Source organism: Tupaia chinensis, unplaced genomic scaffold, assembly GCF_000334495.1.
Source record: "Tupaia chinensis unplaced genomic scaffold, TupChi_1.0 Scaffold000062_1, whole genome shotgun sequence".
In the NCBI taxonomy this organism is placed as follows: Eukaryota; Metazoa; Chordata; class Mammalia; order Scandentia; family Tupaiidae; genus Tupaia; species Tupaia belangeri.
Window position 1 is genome coordinate 744199 of NW_006159520.1, and position 10323 is coordinate 754521.

The window sequence follows — 10323 nt, forward strand, 5'->3', positions numbered from 1 at the left end:
CTGCTTGAAATAAGCTGTGTATAGCTTTCCAACATGTCCAGAACTTTTTTTCTGTTAAGCCAAAAGATCAGGCTCTGAAACTACTGCCTTCAGGACCTGGCACCTTTCACAGAAGCATGAGTCTATGTGCTAATGAAACAGAAACATCTGGGGGAACACCCATCAAAGTCTGTACCAAAATTTGACATGACTAAAAAATAATACCATGACTTCCTGAGATCACTGGGACAATCACCAGAGGGGTGGACACTGTAGTACTTCACCTAGATCCCTGGCAAGGCTGAGACACTTACTCTCCCCACTTGCAGGAGTGGTGGCTACTAATGGCTCACAGCCAAGTCCCCATCTGAGAACTGATGTATGGGAAGGAGCTGCCCCATCCAGATGCTGCCTCCCCTCAGGAGGCAGTCTACATTCCATGACTGACCAACTATGTGGGGATACATAGGCTAGATCCCCTTACCTAAACTCAAGATGATGGACTTCCCAGCTCCACAAGTTCCTGTAGGAATAGCTGAGGCTGATGTGGCAACTATTGAATTGTCAGAAAAGCCATGACCTATTTTTTCTGTGCAGAAATGTGTCATGACAACCTCTCAGTTGTGGAACCTTCTTTCATTCGCCCCAGTAAGCCTCCTGCAAGCAAACCTCCATCTTTTTTATCTGTTGTTCTGTCAATCCAACTTAAGATACAGGACCAATGATTTTTCCTAAACTGCTCTGTACTAGAACCTTGCTATTAAAATATGATCCGTCAAAGGCAGCACTGGCATCACCTGGAAACTTGGTTAGAAAACAAGTAACTCAGACTTCACTCCAGCCCTACTGAATCAGAATCTGCATTTTTATAAGATTCAGAGGTGACTTTCCTATACCTTAAAATTTAAGACACCCTGGTCTAGGCTCAAAAGACCTAGGCTATAAATGGCCTCAAAATGTTTTTTTATTCTGGACTATCAGGTAGGGAAACCAAACAATGTTATTGTGCTTTAGAATATGCAAATGAAAGAAACAAAAGGTGGAAAGCATCAGAGGAGAAATTTGATCATCTGACTAGACCATTGTAGGCATTTTGGTTCCTCAGGTCATGAATTTCTCTTGCTCTTGAGATTGCATTGAAGGATCTTTTGGTAGCCAAAAGAATGGACCAGAAATTGTGACAAATCTGAACCAATTGTTGTCTGACCAAAAAAAGGTCAAGCATAGAGCCCTCTGGGACTTGTAGGTGAAAGAGATCAATATTTTTCTCTAAGAAATTTCTTTTCTGGAGCAAGAAATTCAAGCTTCTTTGTTTGTTTGTTTTTGCAGGTGGGAAAAAATCATGATAGATAAACCAAATGATTAAATAAAATTATAGTACAGGGGCCAGCTGTGGTGTGGTGGTTGGGACTTCTGGAGTCACATGGCCGATGACACAGTACAAGATCCAAATCTGGCAGCTAGAGAAGCACTTTGGGTCCCTATGCATGTGCTTCTAGAATCCTGAGAGGAGACTGCAGGAGAAGAAATTGCAGTGTGGCTATCCCCTTGGGGGGTACTTTCTCACTTCCTCTTACTCTCTCTTTAGCAAATACCAAATTGTTTTTTAAAAAATTGTACATAACGGCTTGAGAATTTTTCTATCCTTTACAAAGCTAAGAAATATACAGTTTAAGAATTTTTTGTAAAATTAATTTTAATGTTATTTAATTCAATATGTCAAAATGTTATCATTTCTACATGTAAATAATTTTTAAAAGATTAAGAGACAGGGAACCAGCAGTTAGAGTAATGGCTATGTCTCTGGACTCCCACATAGTCGACCACGGTTTGCGTCCCAGACCCGTTGGCTTAAAACTCCCGCCGGGCGTGTGTGCGTGTGTGCCCAAGATCCCAAGAGGAGAATGGAGGAGAAGGGATTGCGGTGTGACCATCCCCCCCTGGGGGGTGATTTCTCGCTTTCTGTCTCTATGTCTCTGTCTGTCTGGCGAGCGCACGTGCCCTATAGTGAAAATCTCAAAAAAAAAAAAAAAAAAAAAGATTAAGAGACATATTTTATTCTATTTTTCTTAATTGTTCAAGATCCATAAAAATGAAGGCGCATATCCCATAATCTCAATTTAGTGTGAAAATGCTTACAAATTGCTCATGTATTGAAAATTTCATAAATGAAATGAAGATTTTACATCTAATCTTTTTTTACTTTTTAAAAATTATTTTAATTTATCGCATACATTCCATCACTGTACATCACTACAGCTTATAAAATGAATTACCCAACATGAATACACTTCACACCAGTCCAGTTGAAGATATCATACATGTTATCATCAGCAGACAATCCTCCATTTCTGTGTCCCTTGAAAGTCTTGCCTCTATCTTTCTCCTTGATTCCATTCCTCTCACTCTCCCCTATCTCCTATCTTCTTCAGTTTAGTAGTATTTTTAATAGCAGTAGAGGCTGGGTTAGCTAAATTATTGTGTACTAATTATATGGGTGATATTTATTTATTGACTTAGAAGAAGTTCAGGATATAATTTAAGAAAAAGTCACAAACCTGTATGTGTAGTGTAACTGTTGTACTTTATATATGGATGTACAAAGAAAAGTAGAGTTGTGTCCGTAGTGGTCATCTCTGAGCAGTAATATTGTTAGTGATTTTTATATTCCTTTTTATGTCTTTCTTCTATTCTCATCTGAATTTTTATAGTGAGCATATTATTATTATTGGCTAAATTCTGCTCTCCAAAAAGATATTTTGAAGTCCTAATGCCCAGTATCTCAAAATATGACTTTACGTGGAAATAAGACCTTTGTAGATGTAATTAGTTAATTAATTAAAAGGAAGTCTTGCTAGAGAAGTGTGGGTCCTTGATCCAATCTGACCAGATCAAATCATATCACTTACTCTCTGAGTGGCCTTTATTGCTACTAAGAATTCCTTATTCTTTCAAAAATAATTCACTAAGAACTTTGTTCAAAGTTCTGGCCTACTCTGTGTGGGAAGTGGACATGAATCTCTGGTCCCTGCCTCTCAGGGGACACAGACCCAGGGGAGGAAGGGTAAGGTGTACAACATATGATTAAACAAGTGTCAGTACTTACAAGGGCTCCAGTATTGTGCTTTCTAACCATCAAAGGGGGTTTATAAGAAGAGACACACTGGGGCCTGCAAGTGGTATGGTGGTTAAGGCGTTGGACTCCCACATGGCTGACCATGGTTCGAATCTGGACCTGGAAGCTTGCTCTCCTACTTTCCTTTTCTCTCTCTCTGTCTCTCTCTGGTTGAATTAAACAAATAATAATGATGATAGTAAATGAAATAAAATAATTCTTTAAAAGAAAAAGGAAGAGACACAGTCACAGGAGGGGAGAATGTCACGTGGATGGAGAAAGAAATGAAAGTGCTATATCTATAAGCCAAGAACACCAAGGATTGGTTGAAAGATACCACTGGGAGCCAGGAAGAGGTTCCAAAAATTCTGGACGAGTTGATGGGGAGTTTCTCACCTAGGAAGAAAGTGAAGAGGATTTTTCCCTATAGGTTTCAGGGGAAAACTGGTCTTGCCAATACCTTGATTTCAGACTTCTAGTTTTCCTATGAGAGAATACACTTTAAGGCACTCAGTTATGATATTTTGTTACAATAGCTTTAGGAAACTAATACATTTTGTGTTACTTTATACTCATTAAAAAGTAAATCCACTTCTATTTGGAAAATTAAATGGAACTAGAATCACCATGAAGGAAGATGATGCTTCTAGGCCAGCATAAACATGGCTTCTCCTCTTGCTGATTCTGAGGCTAGAGCCTTTGTGAGGAGCAACTCCTGTTTATTGATCTGTTGTATATCTTCCCTTCCCTGTAATTGTTTCAAAGTGCTCTCTGGTGACTGGTTTTGGGAGACAAGTTTTGGTGCACTCTGTATTGCATTCATAAATACTCACCGAAAACACCCTACAGGGGTGCTCTTCTTTATTTAGAGGGCTTTCTTATCTCTGCATTCTCAAAGCTTTAGCCTCACAGGTTTTTATGGTTCCTTAGATCTAAGGAGTTTGGACATAGTTGTAGATCATATATGTTTTTACATTAAGAGAAAGACAAGATAGAATGGGTATTAGGGAAATAATAGTTTGAAACTATCAAATATTTTCCGAAGACAGACATTCTACCCATCCAAAGTGTCACTGGCAATTCTTGCTCGACCTTGGAGAAAACAGATAAGAATAGAGAGGTTTATATCACTCTCTAGGATAAGGCAGGCATAGCATGTTGTTTGGGTCCTCCAAGAAGCAGATGGCAAGACATGATTAGATGTGCAAGAGATTCACCGGTTGAGAAGTTGTGAAGGATGAAATGAGGAAGCAGAAGGCAGGGAAAATGTGATATGGGTCAGACACTTGCGAAAGAACAGGAAGGAAGAAGAATTTTGTAGGAAGTAGCTCAAACTAGCAGAGTTTCAAGAAATTTTGGGTAGAGTGATGGAGGAGTTCCTCACCCAAAGTCACATGTTAGAGGAGTCCTGCATCCCACAGGGCTTGGCCAGTACTAGAAACCTGCATCTTTGTCTGGGAGAAGCTCAGAATGTAAATGCAGCAATAGATCCAAGGGGGCCAGTTGCTGAAGCTGTTAGCCCAGCTGCTTGCTGCAGGACATCTGAGTGGTGCATTCTTATGACTGCCACAGGCGTAAGGTCAGATGACCTGGGTTTGAATTTCAGGTCTATCACTTAGTTACAGGAAAGTTATTTAACTTTTCGAGCACCAACTTCCTCATCTGTAAAGTGACATTATCAAGGAATCCCCCTCAAAGAGTTGTTATGAGACTAACATGACTCACACAATATTCTTAACACTTTGCCTGGCACATCAAAGATCTCAACAAAGGGTAACTATTATTACAGATAGAAAGTCAGAAGCCTCAAGGGAGTTTTGTCAACCGGATGAAAGTGCTGAAAGGTAGGACAAAGCTTTTCATACGTGTGTGTGATCTACAGTGTCCCTAGAACTCTTCTCCAGGATCTTTCAAATGTGATCCTTTCTTGCCATTGCTCAGAAAGGCAAAGGTCTTCTTAGTCAAACTTCACCTCTAAGTGCTTAATATCAGGGAAAAAGACAGCAGCCCCCTTCATGGCTAGACTGACATGGCTGATGCGGGGACCCCCCATTGCAAGTTTCCCTGGCAGGGTGTACTGTGTTGATCTATTTAGTGTGTTTGCACTGTGTACCGTCTGTGGAGATCAATGATGTTGTAAACAGGAGAGAGCTCCAGGGTCAGTCAAGCAAATGACAGATTATTGAAAAGGTCATCATGGTAAAGGACATCACTATAATCCACAGAATATATGAGGCCTTAAAACCCTAATGCCTTGACTTTCGGTCAGGATTTATAGGAGATGAGAAGAATGAACTACCTCAAGGCATTTTTATAACCGAAATTAAAACGGGTGGATTCACTTAGCCTATGCCAGCAATCTTAACTTTATCGAACTGTTTTCTGTGTTCATGTAACTCTGTCTCTATGGGAACGCCTTGTGATGAAGAACTGTCAATGCTTTGGAACGTCCTCTGGTGACTCAAGGAGATAAAAGATAGGTGATGATAGAACCAACTGGTGAGACATCTTCACATATTTGGGACAGACCTGATGGCTAAGGTGTGTTAATGATGGCATTTCAAGGATATTGGGCACCTGCCTGATGTGTCAATGAGGTGAGGTGGGTCTGCTCAAATGCATTTCCTGCCTTCCCACTGACCATGCAGCAGAGAAAGCTCTGCACAGATTCTGTTCTTCTGCACCACACCAAGCAGAAGTGGTTATTAACTAAAGGTAGTGAATAAATGTTCAAATACTTTTTTTTTTTTCTTCCTAAAGGGTCACCATGACACCATGGGTCATCTGGAGAAGAGATATGGTGAAAAAAAACAAGGGTAGAGTTAGAGGCACCAAAACCGTGAATCTATTTCAAAATTATACCTGAGCTGAACTTAGTGATCCTTTTCTCTTTACAGGAAAAAGAAATTTTGGATTTTAGAATGTGCATACCTTTCACATGGTACTGTTGTAAGAAACAAATGAGACCTAAGTGAAAATGCTTTGAAATGTAAAGGGATTCATATAAATAAGACATGGTGAGGTACTATGTCAATTTGCATACAAATTCAGCTATTATGACCAAATACACTCTTCCCATTCCACCTGGCTCTATTCTCTTGACTATGTATCAAAGCAAGTGGGGTAAAACAAAACAAAAATGCAGCTGAATGGGCTGGCAGAGTGCTGGTTAAGGCGGTTGGATCTGACATGGTGTACCATGAGGTTCAAATCCCAGACCTGGTAGTTTAAAAGTTGTGCTGAGTGCATGTGCCCATGAATCTCGAAAGGAGGGAGAGATAGAGGAGAAGGAATTGCATGTATCCATGTTCCATGAGGATGCTTTCTCATTCTCTCCCCACTTCCCAAGCACACATGCCCTCCAGCAAATTAAAAAAAAAAACCTAGACACAAGAAACAAATTATGGGAACCAGCAGTTAGCGTAATGGCTATGTCGCTGGACTCCCACCTAGTCGACTGCGGTTCACGTCCCGGACCCAGTGGCTTAAAACTGACGCCGGCCGCGTGTGCGTACGTGCCCAAGATCCCGAGAGGAGAATGGAGGAGAAGGGATTGCGATGTGACCATCCCCCCGGGGGTGATTTCTCGCTTTCTGTCTCAATGTATGTCTCTCTCTCTCTGTCTGGCAAGCGCACGAGCCCTACAGCGAAAACCTCTAAAAAAAAAAAAGAAAGAAACAAATTATATAGGCCAATGGCCTATTCTAAAAAAATAATATTTAAAAATTTCAGACTGAAAATGTTGAATGCATGTATCATTATGTTCAACATTATGCTCTTATAGTTTTAAAACTATGATTAACGTTTCTATCAATTTGACTTAAAAACAATTAAGAGTGATATTAGAATTTACCAGCAGAGGGGAGCAAAAGAACACAAAATATCTTTAGTTTGGAATAATGTTTGTGTATAAACAGAGCAGCAAAGTCCTCAAATCTATGCTTTTATATTAGACTGTAGACCTATGTGAGTGCATTAAATTTTATGAGCAGCTCAGTTCATAATGGAACACAAAAAGATAAGTAGGTCACAAAGGTATTGACCTTTGATCAGAAGTTATAGAAGATGAAAAGAATAAATTACCTTAGTGTAATTTTATGGTCACATTTTCCAAGTTTGAAATTTTTTAAATTTCTTGAAACTATAGTACAGTCAGTTTCACAATACTAAGATCAATTTTTTTTCCTAGTTTTGTATGCCTAATTAAAAATATTCATTTAGCAAAAAATTTCAGTGAAATGCATTTTTTTTTTTAGTTTGTTTTATTGTTAAAGGACACATGCACTCACTAGAGAGGAAAAAAAAAAAATCCACCCCTCAATGGGGAATGGTCACACCACATTCCTCTTTCCTCCATTTCTCTATCCTATCAGAATTTGGGGCACTCACATACAGCTCTTGGTGTGTTTTTCAAGCTGTTGGGGCCAGGATTCAAACCGGGTTGGCCATGTGGGATTTAGCTCCCTATGCACTGGGCTTAACAGCTGCACTAGTGAGCTAGCCTTGAAAAGCATTTTTAAAGGCTGTTCTATGTTATGGTGAATGAAAAATTTGACTTTAACAAACTTTCAGATATACACCATCTTCATTTAGATGAAGAGGGAATGTAAAAACAATATCTAATGTCTGTTCAAAATGTACCAAAAGCACAAGTACACACGCATGCACTCCTCCCTCACACACTCGCACATACACCTTTGGGAATCCAGTTATTTACCTCTAGATAGGTGCCAGTTAATGTTCTAAAACCTCTTTAGGTCTCAAGGGAAGATGACTTTAGAATATATGAACCCTTACCTAGAGGGAAAAGGTAGCAACAATCATCCCAACAACCTGAAATATATGTTGAGTAATTCCCAGGCTAGGAACTACAGATGCAAAGTATAGGTAGATGGGGTCTTAGCCTTAAGGGGTTATAATTTAGTTGAGGAGACACATGAGAATTAATTTTGTTCTCCTGTAAGAAGGTTGAAAGACAATCACCAGCAGGCAAGAATTTCAATATTTAATCAAGTTATTATTCACCAATTTTCCTCACCACATTTATTCAATCCATAGTTCTTATAGAGTAGTAACCAGAGCTTTGTGCTCTTATCAGAAAGTTCTGCTCTTGTATGTCAGAGAAGAACAACTTTAGATTTCATTTCCATGAAATGTGCACTCATAAATTTTATCTTCGTTGGCTTTTCATATAGAATATAAGAGTAATATCACCCTCTTTACTTCAGTGGATATGTTGTAAATATCGTTACTTGCCTGACTTAGCACCTTTGAAGGTCTTCTATTAATTTTTTTCCAACCCCAGAAAACTAAATCTTGATAGGAGGACTTGATATATTGGATTTAATATCTGTTGACATATCATGGCTTCAGAATGTGTGGTCAGTTGCTAAGACAGTCTTGATTAGTGAGGCCTTTTGCTGGGAGCACACCATGTAATCAAGGAATTCTGGAGCAGTTGGGGAGGGCTTGGGGGTGGGGGGAATGTAATGTTAGTTGAGCTGACAAGATAAGGTAAGAATTAGGTTGATTAAAAAGGAGTTAAAAAGCATACCAGGTAGGAGCAGCTCCTTGGCAAGTAATGAAGAAAGTACCTAATGATGGATAAGGAATGATGAGTAATGTGAAGGTTAAAGTAAGGGATTCCTTAGTCATCTGGAGTTGAAGGATGCTCTACAAGAAAACATGGGGAAAAAGAGAGAAGAGACTACTCTGTATTTAACATATACACCAGAGAGCAACTCTAGTAGGTTTCTCAAAATTCCCTAAATTATTTTAACCAGTTTCCTTTCTCTTCTGTTTCCATTCTTTCCATCTCCACTGATTCACTCTCTCATATGCTGAGTATGTCTAACAACATACTCATCTTGAAAAAACAAAACAAGTTAAAAAATGAAAACTTTTTTTTTTTCTGTTCTCCAGCTACCCCTCCTCTTTTGCAAAACTTTGAAAGAATACTTGGGACCAGCAGATGACGTAATGGTTACATCACTGGATTCCCGCATTGCTGACTGTGGTTCCAGTCCTGGACCTGGCAGCTTGAAACTCACACCAGATGTGTGTGTGTGTTGTGTGTGCCCAAAGGAGAACGGAGGAGAAGGGATTGCAATGTGACCATCCCCCTGGGGGGCTGACTTCTCACTTTCTGTCTCTCTGTCTCTCCAGTGAGCACACACACTATAGCAAAAATCTCTCTTAAAAAATGAATACTCTATATTTAAGTTTCAGTTCCTCACCTTTCTCAGGTCACAGAAGTGTGAGTCCTACAGCTCCCAATCCACTGAAAATGCTCTTGCCCAGGTGATAGTAACCCATTTGCCAAGTTCACTGGACAATTTTCAATTATTATCTCACCTCCCCGGCCTCCTAGAGAAGTCTTTTCTCCTTGTTGTCTTCTAATTTCTTCCTGTGCCTCTTGCCCTGTAAATGCTGAACTTCCTCAGGGTTTTGTCCTGTCTTCCCTCCTGCTCTGCATGGTCCACTGGAGTGATGTCATCTCTTCCCACAGCTAAACCAGTGGTGACTTCTAAATCGACATTGCTGTGGCTCGGAGATCATTCTGGGTTGCCAGTCTCATTTTTTTCCTCTAATTACTCCTCTAAATATCTCTCTATATATTTTATATGTATATCACAACTTAAAAAATTTTGATATTGCTTTGTCTTTTCTCCTGTCTAGCCCAACAAGCACCAGCAGCCTGCTAGTTCTTCAGTTAATGCCATCATCAGCCACTCAGTTTCCCAAATCAGAAACCTGAGGGTCATCTTGGGCTCCTCACCTTCTGTTAAGTGCCACATGCAGTGACTCATGAGAACCCATATAGTCAATACCAAGTCTCCTTTTAACCTAGTCTTACATTAGCATCCCTGTTTAATTCAAGTCTTATAAGAACAACTGAAATTTCTGAGTTGTCCTCCAAATCTTCAGTCTCAGTCTCCATCCCTCCTAGTCCCATTACATTTTCTATCCATGTCACTTGCCTGATAATGACATCTTCCTTGACAACACACCATACAAGGTCCTTCAGAGCTGGCTCTTCATTTTAGCATCATCTGTCTTTGTCACTTTCCACTGTACATTCTGTGCAACATAGATGTGGAAGTCATCACTGATACATAAATCAAGCCATGGGAAGGGGGGGGGGGACTGACATCTGACCATGCCAAGTGGGAGGAGAAGACTGAGAACAAACCTTGAGGGATCCTATGTTCATAGGAAACAACTGGTGG